The sequence below is a fragment of the Acipenser ruthenus genome, chromosome 6, assembly GCF_902713425.1.
Source record: "Acipenser ruthenus chromosome 6, fAciRut3.2 maternal haplotype, whole genome shotgun sequence".
Lineage (NCBI taxonomy): Eukaryota > Metazoa > Chordata > Actinopteri > Acipenseriformes > Acipenseridae > Acipenser > Acipenser ruthenus.
In genome coordinates this window covers 51,024,952-51,046,682 of record NC_081194.1, presented here as the reverse complement: position 1 = coordinate 51,046,682, position 21,731 = coordinate 51,024,952, and the positions used below count along the sequence as shown (strand labels likewise).

Below are 21,731 nucleotides of genomic sequence, written 5' to 3'. Positions count from 1 at the left end.
TAAAGACAGCAATAACAACATGGGCCATACTTTGAAGTGCAAAGGCAAATTTTATACACAGATTAAATCCTTTTAATGGCAGTTTATAATGCTAACAATAATCTAGCAAAACAATAATTAAACCCCAGCAACCAAGGTGTTTGATGTTAGTTTAATACAGTAAAAGTGGTATTTTTGCTTTGGCATGGTTTTTTAAAGCTATGGGTCTATTCAACTGATTTTATAACAGTGGCAAATTACAATATGCCTTTGTCTACCAAATAAAAAACAGCAGCTTCAAAAGGTCCATGAGAGTCTCTTTCTTTTTTAAAGCATGTAAAATGCCAAGGCATCTTTAAAGACAAACAATAATATATATATATATATATATATATATATATATATATATATATATATATTATATTCCGTGCTGTTCACCCTGACTCCCAGATGATAACCCAAGGACCTCAAACCAGGTAAGTAAAATGTCTTTATTACATCAATATTCACACACATACATCTCCCAGTTGGATAGACAGCTGTTGAAAAATGACATGAAACCCTCTAATGGTCGAATACTGGTATGAGGGTAGTATAATGCATGTAAACCAAATGACTAATTAACAATACTGTGACAGGGTAGCCGATGTGGTGACATCAGGCCAGACTGCAGGAAGAAAACAAAGAGACACTGCAGGTATGGTGCAATGGCGCTTGCGCCATTTTATTTTTAAACAACAAAAATAAATAAAATATTCAAACAAAAACACTTGCTCACAAAGCAAAATTAAGGTTTTAAATAAAACAAAATAACAAAACACAAAATACTGTGATCAGGCTGGGCAGTAGCCTTCACTGATCGTACTTATTCTTTTTTTAATTTTACACGCCTCTCTCGCTCGCTTCTCCGAACAGGCACCCGTCAGAACCGAGGGGCTGGTGTACAGTGGATTAGATTGGTCCCGTTACACGATCGTCTCGAAGTCTTTTTGGATACCCCACAAAATCCTCGGCCCGGGTACCTGTGGAAACAATCACCCAAAACGGCAAAAGAATCAGGTTTAAATATACAATCCTGTACATGCAGTCCCAGCACATCAACAAAAGTATACAGAAGGAATTTCACTGTGTTTAACTCCGCCTTCTGTTATTCTATACGCTATTCATTTCCAATCTCCGTAGCCCTCCTGAAAGGTACTTCATTTAATCATGTAGATTACACTTCATCATAAGCTATTTGTTCAAGTGTAACTGGCATAGCACTGTTTTACGTTCAGCACAACATATTGTGACAACCCGAGCTTCCTGCAGGATGGATGACACTGGAAACAAGATTTTCAGGGCTAAATGACAGCAGTTTATTCTTCAGAAAAACTCAATATCTCTCACAGTACGTATCTGGGCCAGGACCACACCACCAAAACAACAAATCCCCTGTAGCTAGCTAACTGTAGTTTTCCTCATTCCTTACACACTCTCCGACCATAACACACGCTCCTAACCTCTCTCTCACACCCATCAATCGCACCACAGGTAAGGCATGTCAGCTTCTCACACCGTTCCTCTGTCAGTCAATTTTATCACCCGTCTCTCACACTATCTCGCACTCTCTCCCCCTGCGTTCCCCGCGTCCCAGGTATTTATACTGCCCTGCTTCTCCTGCGTCCTTCCAGACCGGCCAATTGCAGCTCTCCCTTGCATGCACACACGCACGCACATTCCCCCTAACTAGGTTGCGTTGTCTGAACAGGACCATCAAAAAAGTCCAACAGCCCTTCAGTTGGCCGGGTCACTATAATATGCTTATAAGTTAAACACTAGTTCTTCCGCAAACTGTTTGTAACATGAAAACATGAAAAATCAAAGAAACGAGTACTTCCCATATATCATGTAATTATCCATTTCTCCATTCACAATCACAGGTCCTTCTTTTAATCTCCCGTCTGCTTTTGACTGGTTCCACAATCCTTCCCTGTAGTTGCTGGATCACCCCCGCTCCTTCTGGTGGTTTCCCCTCTTCCTGCGCACCCAGTGCATCGAAGTAGCAGTTTATTTAGGGTAGGTAAGATGTTAATGGCTAGATAGTTTCAGCTGTGTATGGTCTGCCAGTTTGTGGCCAATTTACCTATTTAAGTGCCTGTGCTGTAATACAAACAAAGTGGAAAAAAACACCACTCCAAACAGTGGGCTGCTTCTCCCTCATAAATCAAAAGGGGTAAAAATAATCACAACAAAAATCAATCAAAACACAATTATAACAGTGAAACAAATAATAAGTGACAAAATTTAAAAAAAAAAAAAAAAAAAAAAAACGTGTTTCCCCCATACACCAATTTTGGTCACTTGTGACATAAGTAGGCCTAAAAGCTGATTTACATAGCAGAATAGAAAAAGACTCAGCAGTCTACAAAGTTTTCGAGTTTCCAATATTTTAAAATTTGTTTCCATTTAATCTTTTTTATTTATTTATTTTATTTTAGGAGAAACAAAACTTGGGTAAAACTGTAAGTGATTTTAGTGATTTTCACTCAATACAGCTGATTATTAGTTTATAGAAAAAACAATGTTGCAGCACTATAGTTTCTATGTGAAGTCCTCTTTATCCAAATCCCCAAACTATTTTCATGTCTACTGAGCAGTTTAGATGAAAGAGATTTTACTGTATCTATTATTTTACATAAATACAATAAAAAAAACTCTAGAAATAGTTAAAAGGGATTTTGTAAGAATGTCTTTTATCATTATGGGTTTCTTAGTGCCATGACCAGCACATTAAAGTTGAAGATCTTCCCCACAGGAGGGGATCTAAAGCATTGTTTGAACCCCAACACATTTCCATTTTCATATTCAACAACCTGGGAATGTCTTTTTTAGAAATACAAAAAAACTAACTTGTCTGCGGGAAGCTTTAACCTGAAATCAGGCAGTCCTGATGGGCTCCGAAGCAGTCCTGTCCTCTTTTATTGTTGTGCAATTGCTGTTTATGCCAGACCAAATACATTTCCAGTTTACAGGATTCGAATTAATGAAACATTGTAGAGGGTTGAGAATTTAAAGGCAATCCCAAGAACATTTCTTTCTAATGGCGAGATTGTCCGTCAGTCCTCCAATTGTTGAGTAGACTGCTTTGCAAACGGATTTCTTTTTAAGCCTATGAGAAAAACAATTGGTCACAACATCAAAGGCAATTCCACTATGCATTTCAGTAGCGCCCCCTGCTGGTCCAATAGTATATGGATTTCTTTTAATTTAACATTCCATTGAAAAAAAACCCACAAATAAAAAAAAAATGAATAAACCATTTTAGAGAATTTCTAATAAAAAGACAACAAATAATGTTCTGTGATAACTTTAAAACTGAATTCAATATTTTAATATATTATTTACTAGAAACTAGAGCTTGGTTTAAACAAAACAATTCCATATTCAATACTAATCTAAGTATTATTTTCTTTGACATGTACAGCATGTGCAAAACAAATATTAAATCACGGACATTACTTTGTAGAAATGTAGGTGTTATTTAAATAAGAGAATCAGTAAATGCTGTTAAAATAAGTTACTATTTACATGACACAATTAAGTTAAATTAGGTTTTATTATGTATTATATTACATTATTTTATTAACACTAAACATTAACAATATAAAAATGCTCACCAAAACAATTAATTAAATACAATAACTGTGCCTATTTAAATTATGATAGAGGGACAAAGTGCCTACAAGATACTGGTGTTTGACCTCTAGTTAAGATTTAAATGTGGTACAGTACTATTATTTCACTTGAAGGATAGCAAAGTATTCCTAGGATGATCTTTATAAATGTGATATTGCAACAGAATACACCCTCGACTTTTGAGTTCTGTCCACTTGTGTTTTACAAAATAAATAAATAAACTTCACTGCATCAATGGCAGTGTTTACAGGGCTAACTCAAGAGTCTCCTACCAAATGATAATTCAAAATAAAATGTCTCCCTGTAGTGGCGAAAGCTTGTTACTACAATTTCAGACCAAATGATACACAGCAGTATACTGGTAACTCTAAATACCATAAACTTGACTTCCCTACTTAAAAGCTATGAAGGCTGACAAAACAACTCCTAGAAAGGAGTCAACACAAAAACTCAATGTAGGGTTACATTACAATGACGCTTTTAATTTTGAAGCATTAAAAACACAGAATTGATTTACTGTACCACATAACCTTATTTAACACTGGAATTGTATTTAAACTTAATTTGTCATACACATATGAAACTATAACTATCCCCATTTTAATTGATCTTGGCAGTTTTACAACATTCAACAGGAATACAGTACTGTCTGTAGTTTTCATTAAAATGCCAGTATTTAGTGTCTGATTACTTTCGGAAATACTTTCCTTTTTATATGCCAGGTGTCATCTTTCATGGCTTATCTTGTATTTCAAGAATGTGTGAAAGTATTATATAGAGGATAATGGCATACAATTGGGCTAATCTTACACGGGTGAGAGACTACTAATACTATAGGCTCTTGAACACAAGTAAGCTAAACCCGGCTAATACTCCTCTATTTTGACAGCATTTTGCTCATTCCATTATTAGCTAGTCTACATACAACCTTTTTCAGAAATGAATAATTTAAATTCACAGGCAACACTACCGCTACTGATAATGTATTTTGTATATGTTCTCAGTGCAATAACTAATCTATGTTGACATACTGTATGTAACATTGGCTACATCAGCCAAAGTATAGTACGCACCAGCACCATCTTGTGGATCAAGTTTCCGTGGATCCATTTTTCTTTTGTAATGCTGCCAATATAGCTTGTGCTTCCTGACCCAAATAATATAGCTGATCAAGACTGTAAATGGCTGGCAACAAGCACAGGCTTATCAAAATAAAAAACACAGTACTTCAGTATTTGCAATCAGAAAAACTATTTACATGTAATTTGAACATACGTGCTCTTTAATAATGTAAACCAGTGTGGCACCCCTGTGTTGTTCCTCCAGTCCGTTACATGCCTCTTTCATTATTAACAGCCCGTAGCCTTGTTCAAACCAGGTCTTTTCATTATGTAATTGAATGTGGGTGGTTTCAGGGGAAAGAAGGTCTGGGATAGAAAGAGAGGACTCAAACAAACAGTCACAAGTGAGACAACAGAGTTGAAATGTCATATTTAATATCACATGACTTCTCAAGAACCAGGAACCAAAGACACATAGAGAAACAACACAGGCCTGCAAGCAAGCTGGCAGCTAGTTTGAGTCAGAGACAAATTATACAAATCTCAGTGATGGAGCAACAGAACTCAGAAACCATTCTGACAGGTTGCCAACATAAAAAGATAAGGGTGGAGATCCCCAGTGGTTCACCTGGTAAAAGCAGTGGAGAGCAGGGCAAGTCATGTGATCGTGGTACCATTAAGAGTGCTGTTAGGGAGGGAAGTCAGATGGGGATAGTTCACCTTGTCGCATGTCAGTGACCCCAAATGGTCAGGCTGCTGACAAGGCCACGCAAAGGGTTCAGTAATTTGGCAATATCCGTTGATTATGTTCAGCGGGTAAAAAGAGTCGATAGATACTGGGAACAGTAATCGCTCACTGATTTTCTGATTGGTAAGTGTATTACAGCGACATTCAAATTGCATTCAAATATGTAAGCAGCAAGTATAACACTGAAAGTGGATATTACCCCAGATTCTAGTGGGAGCACAGTCGATGGGCATCTGTCCTTCACCAGTAGGTAGCTTTGGAAAAAATCAGCTAGCTGCATGTTTTGTCCTCCAAGTCTGTTTCTCAGTCTTGCTCGCTGACCAACTTTTTTTTATCTGCCTTACTTTCTGTCTTAGTTGCATCATGCTCAAGCAGCTACTTGGTCAGGAAGTAGACTTGCAGCTCAGATTCCTTCTCTCCCGTTCACATATCCCATCGAGTTCGTGTCCCTCATCGTATTTAACCACTTAAGAGGGGCATGGTCTGTAACAAGGAGGAAGGAACATCCCAAGTAATATCGAAGTGTATGTAGCCCACTTAATGGCCAAACACTCTTTCTCGATAATAGAGTAGTTTCTCTCCCTGTGAGCCATTTTCGTGCTCATATATAAAATGGGATGTTCTACTCCGTCTACTTCTTGGGACAGGATAACTCCCAGACCAACATCAGAGGTGTCAGTCTGAAAGATGAACTCATTGCAGAAATCTGATTTAATTAGGGCAGGGGCTTGGCACAGTTTCCTCTTTTTCGTATAAAAGGCCCCCTCAAGTAGCAACAGTACTTTGTCTCCAGGTCGAAAGGTCAGAATTCTTGCTTTTTTGTTGTACTGTTTCTCCTGGTGAAGCTGGGCCAGTTTTAAATTCTCTTGTGCCAAATGACCAACCAATCCCATGTGGTATCTCAAAAGTAGTACACATTTCACAACATTTTTGGAATTATTAGTTTGGTCTTCCCACCCCTCTATTACAAGATCAAGGATACCTCTGGGTTGTCTCCCATACTGAAACCCTTTTGAGCTCTGTGGCACTTCTCTCACAGCAAAAAAAGAGGTAGGGAAGTAGTTTCACACAATTGTTCTGCTCTTGATTTACAAACCACCTCAACATATGTTTTAAGGTCTGATTAAACCGTTCCACTAGTCCGTCCGTTTGCGGATGATAAACGGGGGTCCCAATAGAACAGAAGTTTAACAATTTATACATTTGATTTAGACAGTTTGACATAATGTTAGTTCCTTGATCAGTCAGAATCTCTTTGGTGATCCCTACTCTAGATACTATCTGCACTAACTCTCGGGCGATTACTTGCACAAGTGGATCTCAATAGCACTGCCTTTGGATATTTCATTGCGTAGTCTATCACTACTAAAATGTGCATATATCCAGTCTGAAGGGCTCAGTATATCCATCGCAATACTTTCAAAAGGGGTTCCAATCAAGAGCAATGGGACCAGCAGGGCCAGACTAACCCATCCTGGTGCTACTTGTTGGCACTCTGGGCACTCCGCTACATATTTTCTCACATCCTCATAAATTCCCATCCAATAAAACTGTGCCAAAATTCGATCCAAAGTTTTTCCATAACGCAAGTGTCTAGAAAAAGGAATATTGCACAACCTTGGGCTGGAAAGACTTTGTGGAAAAATTCGGTCAGTAGAATCTCCCGCTGGCCCAATGGTCCTATTGGAGACTTGCACTACTCTCTCAATCATTACTTGTTTAAAGTATGGCCAGTCTCGAACCAGAATTACCAGATACAGTAACTTTTCCGCAACAGCCACAGTTACGTGGCCTGTCTGACTTCCGAAAGTCAAATACATTTTTATGGTGGGATATGTCTTGGTTTCCCCATGGATACAAGAGATAGGTTCCCTGTGCCTCCCAGGACACTCCCACCAAAAGAGCAGTTCTAATTAAAGTCTGCCCGCATCCTGAGTTGACTAATGTGTTGGTACTCACGTCGCCAACCCTTACATTAATAAGGTCCCTCCCAACCATTACCCAGAGACTTACCTGCTTCCGGTGTCGGAAATCAAGAGGCCTCTTCTCCTCTCCTCCACATCCCTCTGTTGGTCCAGGGCTTCCAGCATGGCTACTATAATGTTGGGTTCCATTCTCCAATCCCCCTTCGATCCCACGTGTGTGAGTGGTGTGGGGAAGAATAGCAGGTCCAAACTGTGGTGTATTTACATAATGTCCATCTTTTTATTTGTTGACAGTTACCCCCACTACTAACAACGGTACTGGGGGGAAAGACAGACGGTGGGTTGCAGTCCCAATCAAAACAATCACACGATAAATACAGTGTCCAATCCACACGTGCACACGTGGGTTGAGGTGATGGGGAAGTGCAGGTGCTCCAGGGAAAGTCCAGGTACTCTGCTGTGGCAATGTAGATGCTACTGGGGTCATGCTGGCTCTGTTGCTTCAGCTCCTGGATTCGTAGCGATCTTCCAGCACAATAAAGACAAAAACAGCATTGCTCTGGCTTGTTTACTTTTCAGTGTAAGGGGTCGTACTCACGTAGCTGTGTCCCCTTTGCACTGCTAATCTCCTGCCTGTGATCAGTGCGCACACAACACAGCTGATCACACTAGAGTTGCTGAGCAGTCTTACAGCTGCAGCCTTTTTCCAAGATGGCCGACTTCCGGTTCCGTCCTACAATTGAGTCGGCCCATCCCTGTGAAGGCGTACCACCAACCTTGCTTAGCGCTCTTCCTGGTCAGGAGGTAGATTTGCAGCTCAGATTCCTTCTCGTCTGTTCATACTCCAATATAGACCTTGAATATGTTTTGGCCTATCTTGACTTGACTATCTTGGCAGACAGTCGGTAACTCCTTACTTAACAACGAACAGATGCTAACTCTCTTGAAAGTTCTCAGACATTACATGTATAAAAAAGTTCAGTTCTCAGCAAGTAAGAGTTAGGAAATTAACATGATTATTATAAGTCTATTAAAATACTAAAATTATTAAAATTACTAGATGTTACAGTCCCCACCTTGAAAGAGAAAGAACCGTGTTCAGATCTTTCACACTCACAAACCCATAAATCTAAAGTTTAGTAAAATATAAAATATAAAAAGAAATAATAAATGTTAATGTGTATACTTTTGAAATGAAAAATTAAACCAACATCTAAACAAGTTATTTTGAAAATCCAATCCCAGTAAGTATTTTTTATTTAATACTTCCATTAACACTAGAACCGCCGCGGTTATACTCATACCTAAAACCACCGCCGACAGTCATTATGACAGTTACATTTTAAACAACATCAATATTAAAATGAAAGACAAACTATAAGATACAACTCAAAAGTTTTATTCAAGCACATCATATCAAACATCTACACACCCGAAACGCTGTATTTAAATGAACAATTAAACATAAAAAGGTTTATTTTCTAACTTATCAATATAAAGCACTACTTAAAAAAATGAAAAACTATAATAAAACAAACATTTAAAAAAAAACTAGTGTGTAAACAGGTATACGTACATACACAACTGTAAAAAGTAGTTTTTAATTTAAAACGAAAGTAACATGTTTTCTCTCGCGTGTCACTCGGTGCAGCACTGAATCCAGGTTGAGCTGCTGCAGCCTGCTGCTTTGCAGTTTTCTGATTAAAATGTTTCTGCTGAAGCTCTGTGCCTAGCTTCAAGATTAAATCTCTCCTACTGATATTTTCCCTGGTGCGTTCCTTGTACAAAACGAAAGAATTGATGACTGCCAGGTCCAGTTGAGATAACAACAGGCTTGTATATAAAAATAAAGTAGAATATTGTAGGTTATATTCAAATAAAAAACATGTATTGTAAAAGGCAGTCAAAATGACTGCTCTGGCAGTTCTAGGTAGAGGGGATTATAACTTTTTATTTTTCCGATCCTGCCTTTCAGATGCCATCAGGGTATTTAATACACGTAGTTAGGAAAAGTCAAGAACGGACAACCGCGTATCTTTCACACATGCAGAGTAATTTAAATTTTAAAAATGAAAAACGTCAAAATGACTGCCGTGGCGGTTCTAGTGTTAAACCATCTTCCACAAACTAATTTATTTTCTTCTGTTGAGCTCACATCTCTCTTTTAATTTGTAACAAGTGTGTTTTTGACTTTTCACCTTTTAAAGTCTTGTTTGATCTTGTCAGCAAGTTTTGGAAACATATTTCAAAATGGCATCAAAATCAAACTTATCAGAGTTGTTAACAAGGTTATTATAGAACCTATAATGACATCATTTTTTAAGGGTTGAACAGAATGTTGAGTTGGTAATCGGGCACCTTTTCCCCCTTGTTTTGTGTTTCCCTACATTAGTGGTTACACAGTATTCTCCATTATCTACCTGTACTTCTGCAAATTGAATATTTGGTTGTTCAATACAGTATTATTAACCTTTCTTTCATTTGGATCATATCATTTTTTGTTTTTTCAATATGGTATAAGTTATACAATGAGTTCCCAGACCCAAACAGTACCATTAAATGTACACTAATATACCCCTCTTTCGACTCCCTGCTGGTTTTCGGGGCATGAAGGGATCATGAGCGCACAGATGATACTCCCAAAACATTTAATACAACGGGGATGTAAGTAAAATGGACATTCTGAACCAGAACTCATGGGTCGGTGTGATAACCATTCTCTGGTCCCGGTTTAGAGGACAGCTCTCAGTGGTTGTTATGATGGATACAGGAATGGATGTGGGAAGTGTTGGAGCCTTGGGGAGTGGGTTAGGGGTTCATTGTTGCAGGTCAGCCTGTAATATCAAGCATAGTCTCAATTTATTATCATACTTTAAGATAGACGTGTTTGCTTAAAGTAACTGTAAAGATTGTTATCTTTATGGGTGTTAGTGGAGTTCCTTTTTTCTGTAATAGGAAAAGTCAGACAGCTTCTAGGTCAGTGGTTTGTTTCACCCTTTTACAGGTTTATGAAATTCACAAAACCTCTACTGGGAGTGCTGCTTCCTCTTTATTAATCACAGACAGAATGCATTTGTTTCTCAGTTGGCAAAACCTATTACAAGAAGGAAAGAAATAAAATGCAAACAAATGTGTACTGTACTGTTATTATACTGTGCTTACTGTACAAACTCACTGAAACAAGGTCAGGCTCTCCTTAACATTGAAGTTTTTTCAAACTTACAATATCTCTCATTGCTCACAATAACCACACCAAATTAGCCGCTCCACTGCACCTGGAATTCTAGGGAGTAAACTTGGTCATCCAGTGGTCTTACTTATCAGTGTAGCTATAGTTACCAAGCCAGACTCACTTCCTTCTCATGTCCTGGTTACAAACTTGAAGATTACAATTATAAATTTAAAATACAAAAAACCAAAAACAAAATACACTCATTATCTCTCTTTTGGCAAGATGTCCAGAGCATATCAAGATGAAAGGAGAAAAGAAAAATTATTCATTGTACTTTCCCCAACTCAAACACCGGGAAAACTAGGGTTTTTGCAGTAGCGAGCGCTGGGTCATGGCGAATGGGGAAAGCTTCCATTCACAATGTGTTGATGACCACTAAATACTGAAACCCTCCATGGGTTTTCGATAGAGGACCTATACAATCAATCTGTATGTGGCTACATGGGCTGGCAGGCGAGGGTACAGCCCGTAGATATGCCCTGTGAGCTGAGGAAGCAGGATTAGTTTGCAAACAAAGAATACATTAATCTATCTATATATATATATATATATATATATATATATATATATATACATACATACTGTATTAGCTATATCAGGCCACCATACAGCAAAAGAGTTTGGCCATAGTTTTGTCAGAAGCATAGTGTCCCCCAGTGGCATGGCTATGGTAGAGGAAAATTAATTCAGACGCCATTGTTGGTGGTAAACAGGGTACAGGGAAAGAAGTGGGAGTCGGAGGTTTCAATAGTAGTACAGGCCATTCGCCTGGAGTGAGGGAGGCAGTATGTGCCCAGGAAGAGGGCTGTGGAAGGGGGCAGGCAATGACAACCTGGTAAAGGGGGAAAGTGGATTGTAAAGTATATAAATCAAGAGGAATGTGTCTCCAGCAGCTGCTGTAAGACTGAGATACATTAGGCAGCACTGGCAGGGTTACATGGGGCAAGGGGGGACAGTTGCCCCTCCATTTTTATAGGTGAGGAATAGGAAGATGGAGTCCAGAAGAAAAATAAATATATTTTGATTTACCACTAGATGGCGTACTAGCAAAATAGATTATTTAAGAATGGCTAAACACACTTATACATTGGATTTGTATTTCACGAAACGTAGTAAAATGATCAATTACACTGACAGTCTTCAAGGTGAGGAAGAACCAAAAACCTCTGCTGTGCCAGTCTGTGACAATGCGCCCCGCCCCTGTGTGTATTTGTGTGTTATGTGTTGTATGTTGCGTGCGTGTGTTAATGTTGGTGTATAGATTGGTACACGGGATATAAACGGGTCTGTGTTTCACGTGTATTTAAAAAGTGTAGATTTGTATTTAGGCACGAGGAGAGCACAAATCACTTCACGTGCTGGTTAAATGTAATATGTGAGCACGGGGTTGCACAGAATTAATTCACGTGCTGGGATTCAAGTGAATAATTAATTAGTAATTGAATCCCAGCACAACAGTATATATAGATGCACATTTCTGTCACTCGGGGTTGGGTGTTCGAGAGTGGAGAACGGGAGAGAGAGAAGGAGAAAGAAAAGCAAAATAAAACGTAAAGTGTTTGTTCTCACCGTGTTTGTTTGTCTCCGTGCACCGTTTGTTAAGTGTTAGTTCGTTTTGTTTGTCTGTTTATTTTGGCTACAAGTGCCGTGTCCTGTTTTGTGTTCTGTTCAAACCTTTTATTTTCTGTGCTGTTTTATTAAATGCTGAGCGAAACCATTCGCTCAGCTCCACCAAACTCCAAGTCTGTCTGTTTATTTCCTGCTTCTGGTCTGACGCCACCCACTCCGTCCGTCTTTGTGACACGTGGTGTCAGTGTGGGATCCACAGCGCCTCCAGGACTCAGAGCAGAGCCAGAGCAGGAACAGCATTTTTGGATTGAAAAAAAAAGAGAGAAAAAAAAAAGAGGAAGAAAAAAAAAATGGCAGAAGACGCCATCAAAGTGCGGGACTGGATGCTGGAAAATGCTGGGCTGGAGGCCCAGTCTATACCAGTAGTCGTCCGGTTCCTGCAGTTAATGGATAGGGAGCGATGGGAGGCATATGCGAGGGAACAGACCCTAAGCACCTGGGAGGAAGGTGTGGGGTTGGTCCTCAGCTACCTGGTGGGAGTTATAACTACAACAGCCCAGGTAGCAGGTCCACCAGCAGAGGAAGAATGCCTGCTGTCCCCGTCTCCACCAGCAGAGGAAGAATGCCTGCTGGTTTTGCCTCCACAGCCCAAGCGGGAGGAGCCAGAGCGTCCACAGCCCGAGCGGGAGGAGCCAGAGCGTCCACAGCCCGAGCGGGAGGAGCCAGAGCGTCCACAGCCCGAGCGGGAGGAGCCTGAGCGTCCACAGCCCAAGCGGGAGGAGCCTGAGCGTCCACAGCCCAAGCGGGAGGAGCCTGAGCGTCCACAGCCCAAGCGGGAGGAGCCCGAACGTCCTACGCCTGAGTGGGAGGAGCCCGAACGTCCTACGCCTGAGTGGGGGGAGCCCGAACGTCCTACGCCTGAGTGGGGGGAGCCCGAACGTCCACAGCCCAAGAGGGGGGAGTCGGTGCGTCCACAGCCCAAAAGGGAGGAATCGGTGCGTCCACAGCCCGAAGAGAGGGAAGTCGGGGCTTCCACAGCCCTAGGACCCAAGCTGCCAGCAGAGGGAGAATACCTGTTGGTTCACCTGCTGCTGCCGTCCCAAGAGCCAGAAGGGGAGGAATTGCAGGCTCAACCCCCTGAAATTTTCTGGGGGGGAGAAGGGCAGGATGCTGGTGTCCCCCAGCAGCCTCTAGTTATGCTGCTGAAGGGAGCACGGCGCACGCCAGCCCAGCCGCCACAGCAGAGGGAGCCAGCACCGCCACAGCCTCCCTCTGAGTGGCCAGCATCAGCCCCATGGCCTCTGCCTCCACCGCAAGGAGCAGAGCAGCAGGAGCTGCCTCTGCCTCCGCCACCTCCACCGCTTCCTCCACTAGGAGCAGAGGAGCAGGAGCTGCCTCTGCCTCCACCACCGCCAGGAGCAGAGCAGCTGGAGCTGCCTCTGACTCCACCATCTTCACCGGCAGGAGCAGAGCAGCAGGATCTGCCTCTGCCTCCGCCACTGCCAGAAGCAGAACAGCAGGAGCTGTCTCTGCTTCCCGTACTTCCACCACAGGGAGTACGGTGGCCGGAGCCCCAGAAAGGGGAGCTGTCGGCCACGAAGAAAGGGGAGGAGGTCTGGAGACCTGCTCCCACTGCAGCAGTTTCGCTGCCGGAGATCATGGGGGAGGTCCGGAGACCTGCTCCCACTGCAGCAGTTTCGCTGCCGGAGATCGGGGGAGAGGTCAGGAGACCAGCATCCCCCGCAGCAATTTCGCTGCAGGCGTGAACCAGCAGGCTGTCAGCCGTGCCACTACCGGCAGGGGTGCTGACAGCATGGCCAGCCATGGGCCCACTGAAGCCTCCCTTCCCAGCCCGAGACTTTGTTCTGGACTGCTGGATTTTTGAGGGGGGGAGGTGGCCATTGAGGCCATGTGTGCTGCGCACAAGGGGGGGTATATGTGGCAATGCGCCCCGCCCCTGTGTGTATTTGTGTGTTATGTGTTGTATGTTGCGTGCGTGTGTTAATGTTGGTGTATAGATTGGTACACGGGATATAAACGGGTCTGTGTTTCACGTGTATTTAAAAAGTGTAGATTTGTATTTAGGCACGAGGAGAGCACAAATCACTTCACGTGCTGGTTAAATGTAATATGTGAGCACGGGGTTGCACAGAATTAATTCACGTGCTGGGATTCAAGTGAATAATTAATTAGTAATTGAATCCCAGCACAACAGTATATATAGATGCACATTTCTGTCACTCGGGGTTGGGTGTTCGAGAGTGGAGAATGGGAGAGAGAGAAGGAGAAAGAAAAGCAAAATAAAACGTAAAGTGTTTGTTCTCACCGTGTTTGTTTGTCTCCGTGCACCGTTTGTTAAGTGTTAGTTCGTTTTGTTTGTCTGTTTATTTTGGCTACAAGTGCCGTGTCCTGTTTTGTGTTCTGTTCAAACCTTTTATTTTCTGTGCTGTTTTATTAAATGCTGAGCGAAACCATTCGCTCAGCTCCACCAAACTCCAAGTCTGTCTGTTTATTTCCTGCTTCTGGTCTGACGCCACCCACTCCGGCCGTCTTTGTGACACAGTCACAGAAGAAAGTGAAGCCCCAGTGTCAGAGCTGGACTGAAACTGAAAAATGTAACGATCACTTCTCATGTTTCTGTAGCTGTGAAGCTTTCTGCTTACAGAGTTTCCCAAAAGACTGGTAGTGTTGCTACTAAAATAAATATGGAACATGACAGACACGTTGAGGAAAACAGGCAATACTTGAAAGCTATGTGCCAAAGTTTGTGGATGTACCGGTATTGCACTGCGTGGCCATGATGAGACTACAGTCTTCAAATCGGGGCACATTTTTTATGGAGTTAATTATTATTATTATTATTATTATTTATTTCTTAGCAGACGCCCTTATCCAGGGCGACTTACAATCGTAAGCAAATACATTTCAAGTGTTACAATACAAGTAATACAATACGAGCAAGAAATACAATAACTTTTGTTCAAGCAAAGTACAAGTGTGACAAACCACAATTCAATAATACAGCAGATAATAGTGATAGTTACATCAGGATATGATTAAATACAAAATACTACAGGTTAAACACTTGGCAGATTACAGTATTCTGAAGTACAGGATTAAATGCAGTAAAATAGGGGGCAGATAAGAGCAAAATAAAGCACATTTAAATGAAGGGTGATAGTGTCCCAGGATACAAACAGAGGAGTTCTACAGGTGCTGTTTGAAGAGGTGAGTCTTAAGGAGGCACCGGAATGTGGTCAGGGACTGGGCAGTCCTGACATCTGTAGGAAGGTCATTCCACCACTGCAGAGCAAGGGTGGAGAAGGAGCGGGCTCTGGAGGCAGGGGAGCGTAGCGGAGGTAGAGCCAGTCTTCTAGTGCAGGCGGAGCGGATGGGTCGAGTGGGGGTGTAGGGGGTGATGAGGGTCTGGAGGTAGCTGGGTGCAGTCTGGTCAAGGCATCTGTAGGCTAGTACAAGAGTCTTGAACTGGATGCGAGCGGTGATCGGGAGCCAGTGGAGTAGCGTGGGCGAAGCGAGGCAGAGAGAACACCAGGTGGGCAGCAGAGTTCTGGATGAGCTGGAGCGGATGGGTGGCGGACAGAACTAAGTGGAACTAAGTGCAAATGACAACTACCTAATTGAGCGTTTCTATAAAAGGCATGAAATTGTTTAGTTACATTCAAGGAAAGCATCAGAATGAACTGATTTCAATAATGAAAGGCCACACAATAAGTGAAATAGCACAGCAAGTACAAAATGCAGGTATGTTCGCTTTAATGGCTGATGAAACACAGGATATAAGTAGACATGTAGAGGTTGCAGTTGTACTCAGATATATGTTGGCAGCTATTTTACAGTGCAGGAATCATCTGTAGGATTCCACCGAACAACAAAAACATACGGCGAATCACTAATGCTGCTCCTAAAAAGCATAATATCATCTCTCGATCTTGATATAGGGAAGCTAGGAGCCCAGTGTTATGACTGGGCTAGCAAATATGAAGGGGCCTTACAGTGGAGTTGCCTCTTATTTTGTCTTTGGGACCTTTTTTTATTCAGTATCTATATGCTTCCTCTCTGTGAAATAATTTGTCGTCATGGCATTAGTTTTCATTGCTATGCTGACGAAAAGCAAATCTACTTGCAGACTACAACTTGATACTGCTTTGGCTGTTTCTGTACTTAATAACTGCCTTACTGAACTTGGATGCAGCAGAATTTTCTGCAATTAAACCTAGCAAGACAGAGCCAGCTGCGTAAAGTTTGTAGTTTTAGTTTAATCATTGATGAGCTTGAGTCCTATGTCTGAAGTTAAAAATCTAGGTGTTAAATTTGATTCTACATTGTCTTTTGAGGCACATGTTATAAATATCTGTAGAGTATCTTTTTTTCATCTACAATATATCGCTCACCTTAGATCATCTTTGTCAATGTTTGATGCGGAGAAACTGATACATGCTTCATTTCATTGCGAAATTGACTACTGTAATGCCTTGTTTGCGGGTGTTTCCACTAATGTTCTTAATAAGTTGCAATACATTCAAAATTCTGCTGCTCAGGTTTTAAAAAAAATAAAATAAAGCATAACCATATAACACCCGTTTTAGCATGTCTCCACTGGTTATCAGTTAAATATAGAATTGACTTTAAGATCTTGTTGCTGACCTTCAAGGCCTTGAATAGCCTGGGTCCATCTTGCATCAAGGATCAGCTTTGCTGCTACTTTCCCCAACACAACTTGCGGTCAGCTAAAAATGAGCTCCTTTCCGTGCCAAGAACAAAATTACAAACTATGGGAGATCGTTCCTTGTGCTCTTTGGCCTCTCGTTTCTGGAACTCCCTTCCAAGGCCTATCAGGGAGTCTGTCTATGTTTAAATCATGCCTCAGGACACATTTTTAAATTGGCTTACTGTACTGTATAGTTTGTATTGTATTGTTTTATGTATATTTATGTTTTGTGTTTTTTTATGTATTTTATGTCTTTGTTTAAAAATGTAAAGTGCTTTTGTAACAGGGTCAAGAATACAATTATTTTACACTTGTATAATATTTTTATAATTTATTTTATTGATTTGATTAGTGCACACTTTATGTTGTCTGACACGCTTTGATAATTGATTTGTATCCCGTTATGTTGGCTTCTCCACCCGCTTACCTATGTTTGCCCTGTTGAGCACCTAGTAATTAAATTATTGATCAATTTACGCACCCGAATATAAATAGCACGTTTTTACAAACGGGATGGCCATGGGGTTTGTATGTCTGTGCAGGAGTGAGAACGCAGTGTTTGGAGACAATAAGTATTGGACTGATTGTATGCCGGTGTTGAATAATGAGTTTTTAGCCTGTTTGGTAGTCGATTGGAGTTTAAGAAGTGCACAGTGTAGGCTATATTGCAATGCTGGTTCCTCTCTCGCTCTGTGTGTTCCCTCCCCTGCACGGACATTGTGTGTGTGTGTGGTGTGTGTATTTGTACTTTTGTACCGTGGTATTGTTTTTATTGACAGTTTTACTGTCTCTCTGAATGTGTATCTCGTCTTTATTGCTGGGTAGCAGCATTGTTGTATTTGCATTTTAATACATGACCTCATTAATGTGAACCTTGTTTAACTAGTTGAAATCTTGCTACCTGTTAATAGGTGAATGGAATTATTGTCTTATTATACAAGTACCGTTTTAAACCATGTGCTGCTGATGTTTACAATAAACAAACGTCTGCTAAAATGTATCTGTGATTTTCTTGGCAGCCTTGTTCCTACATGTTTAGATCTGTTATCTGAATAAAAAGAACCTAAAAGATCTTCTATAATTTGTTTGGTGCCTTATCGCACTGAACTGGCGTAGTCGCTCTATATCTTTTGATATTTTGGAATTAATGGCAGGTGTGTGCTGCTTGTGCTGCGTCTGTACGCTCCCGTTACCGGGGAGGTGTTACACTTTGGGATTTCTTTTAATGAAAGACGCTATACAAAATAAATAAATGTATTATTATTTTAAAAGAAAACCCCTTGGCAATCTACGTGCACTGACGTAGAGTCCTGCGCTGGTCCAATTTTTACAACGCGCTTCCGACCCGGACCCACTACTACAGGACCCGAACTCGCAAACCGCTTTATGACCTGCAACCCGACCCAAACCCGCAAGTGTTTGTCTTTTTACCTACTGCCTGCGTCAACCGACTCTCTCACGCTCTCTCATTCACACACAGATATCTCTACCACTCTCCACAGATTGAGTTTACACAATAGACTATCAGCATGGTAGCTTTCTCGAGTGGTCTACATATATTTTAACATTGTAACATATTAACTATCTCTACTTACTCTACTATAAAATACCTGTCTATTCCTTTCATGCCACCAGTTGAAAGGGAGCTACACCTGTGCTTTCGCAGAGATGATGTACCAGTTTTGTGGCTGTTGTTAAAAAAAACATAATGACAGGTTTTACAAGCAACGAATCCAGTCACACGTTTATTATTTTAATTCGCTATGATTCCAAAATAATTCCACACTTCTGATTTACCTCTTGAACTATTTGTTATCCACTACATGATATAAACCCTGAGCTATCTTTTGTTCCACCTCGTTCACAAACATTTTTAATATCACCAAGCAGACATGATAAAAAGATCTTGCAACGTATCAAACAAGCGAGAACAATACTGCTTAGTCAGCTGACTCCTCCCTAATCGCCTACTGCTTTAGTGCAGGAAATACTGGTACATTTACCTTCTAATACGTTATTTGGTAAAGGGTCACAGACGAGTACGCTGAAAGGACAGAAAACTTTTTTGGTGATTCAAATTTAGACCCGAAAATTATTATTTTTTGACCCGCACCCGAACTGCAAAAAGTTCACATTCTGACCCTAACCCAACCTGCTTTTGCGGGTCACCGGCGGGCCCCGCGATGCATTACTCTAGCACTGATTATATAAATATATATGCCTCTCTACATTTTGGTCCCGAATCCCACCCATGTCAGGCAGGGAAAGAAAAAGTTCAGGTTTAGAACACAAAGAAACAAAAGTACTACCCTGGCTTACAGCTACCCACAGGATGTTATTTAACACATCAACTGCAATACCGTATTGGCTCAAGAAGTTAGGACCTATTATAGAAATAGAGTCCAGTAAGCACATAAGCATAAGAGAAAGAGAGGGAGTGCGTGTACGAAGAGGAGAGAAGCAGGTTTAGAAATAAAAGCAGCAGCATTAGGGCCTTGGAAAGCGGAAAGCATGGCAGCTCTACCAGTTGACAAAGGGGTTTGGTGTGTGTAGGATGGAGAAAGAAGCACCAGTGTCAATCAAAAATGTGCACTGCACACGCATCCCGCCAAAGCACCACACTCGGCCATAGGCAGAGCAGTAGCTCGGGTCTGAGGTGGATTGTAATCCCATATCTCCTCTGGAATTCTCCAGTCATCAGAGTTATACTCATCTCCCTCTCCTTCTGATTTTAAAAGCAGAGGCACTGTTCATCCTACAGCTTTTGCAGAAGGCAATTACATTGGGTACTTTCTGTGTGTAAAACTGTAATAGGTTAGTTGCCAGATTTACCTATGTTTGTTGCTATAGGTATACCCAAGTATAGTTTATGTTATAGTCTTAACTATACTTGGGTATACACTTATTTATCAAGTGCCTTGGAGAAGATCCTGGGCTGGCCGATCAGCATTTAGCTACAGTGCCCCTACTGCATGGAATAGTCTAGAGTATCCAGGACATGATCGAGCATCAGATAAATAACCCAAACAAAAATAATGACTAAGATTACATTTATTTTAATGAGTAGGTTCCAAGAATTATCGAAGTGTAAGTGTTTCTGATCCCAGATTGAATGTATAATATTGTCTTTTAGAGTGATGTTGTTTTTAGGGATGTGAAATTACTGCTGTCTGTTTCTGGTCATCTTGACAGGACACGGTTTTTTTCCTGATTACAAAATTAATGAATGAATGAATGAATGAATGAATGAATGAATGAATGAATAAATAAATAAATACAGCTGCTACCACTGTCTGGTGTGTGTGCAGTGTATGTGTTAGCTCAGCTCTGCAACTTCTTGTTCTCACTCTCATTTTGTTTTTTTTTGTTTAGCATCAAAACCATAAGATGCAGCTGTGGTTAAGGCAGCCCATAATACAGACAAATCTTTGTCCTGCCCTTCAACTTGCTTTTTCAATACATCACATCTATCAGTCCAAACTTTAATTTCTGTGCATTGCTTGCACCACCTTTCCTGATTTTTCTCAGCACAAAAATGTGCTCCATAGGCACATTCACAGTCATTTTCTTTTATTTCATTCTCTTTTCAGCATACTCTTGACAATTAACATATGGGTTGAGCCTGCATAGCAACAAATCGTTTCCTTCCCTATTACGGTACAGTACTTGGTATTATTGCAAAGTGTTTTACTTCCGTGCAAACTCCAGAAGATTGCGGTACTTTACACTATTGCCACAACACAGTGCTAATGAATACAACTTTCCTGGTACTCAGACCTTTTGTCTATACGTACTGGACGCATCAACCTGCAGTCACCCAGACACACTGGGGTATTTTCAAAAATCATCCTGTTGTCGTCGTCCCCCCTCAACAGCTTTTTTCCTTACATTAGAAGTGTAGTGATTCAAAATGGGTTCTTTTTGTTAATGTTCTGATGCCACCTTTAAACACCAGTCTCTCTTTCCTACTTTCACCTGAAGGAGAGACCTTTGAGGTCTCGAAAGCTTGTAATTAATTAGTTAGTCCAATAAAAGGTATCACATCTCCTTCTCTTTGCCTATCATCTCTGGAAAGGTACGGCTACCATTTTATATATTTTAAAATTGTATCTTTAAAATTACTGCTTACCTATTTGGCGTCAGTCAACAGTCTACGAAACCATGCATTTGTATTTAAACAGCAATCTGCAGAAAGCAGTTTTCTGGATGTATTTAAATAAAAAATACTGCTCAAGTTCTGAAAGATATCTGCATGTCTTATACGTTGCTTTTTGATTTGTTTCAGAACAAAATCATTACTGCTTGTGACAGACACAGGCTTTACGAAGCCTCGACTTCATCAGGGGACTGCTGGAGTGGCACGCATGCTTGGCTCTCCGTCACTTGGCAACCACAGAAGCTTCACCGGCTCACCTCCTTCAGGAAAAACTGATATCACAGCAAGAACAAGCGTTCGTTATTTTCTTCCGGTTGGACGATTGATTCCTACACCAGTTGGCACAACATAATCTGATTTAAACAGTTTTTTTTTCCTGATTTATGTAATAATGTTAATTTTGTCCTATAATTCAAAACCCGATTTTAGAACTTTGACTAAACTTTTAAAAATAACAGATGCATCCCATTGTGGTTGTATTTTAAGATACATACATAAAATAGGTCAATAATATCGTTTTAAAGTTAAGTTTCACTGCGGTAGACGTGGCTGCAGGACATAGGGGCTTGACAGTGGTGCATCTTGGAAGGTGTAGTTTTCAGTTTTCCGTGTCTTCGATAGAGTGACTGGACTATAGCTAAAATGCAGACTAAT

The 21,731-nt window shown here is 41.0% G+C and overlaps 1 long non-coding RNA gene across 1 annotated transcript; it reads right to left on the bottom strand.

Moving 5' to 3' along the window:
• Positions 1–677: 677 nt before the first annotated feature.
• On the bottom strand, positions 678–21,683 carry LOC117411157 (uncharacterized). Its single transcript, XR_009328905.1, has 2 exons — positions 21,051–21,683; positions 678–3,130 (listed from the first exon to the last, which is right to left on the bottom strand). It is a non-coding gene; the product is annotated as an uncharacterized LOC117411157 (long non-coding RNA).
• Between the last annotated feature and the right edge of the window lie 48 nt (positions 21,684–21,731).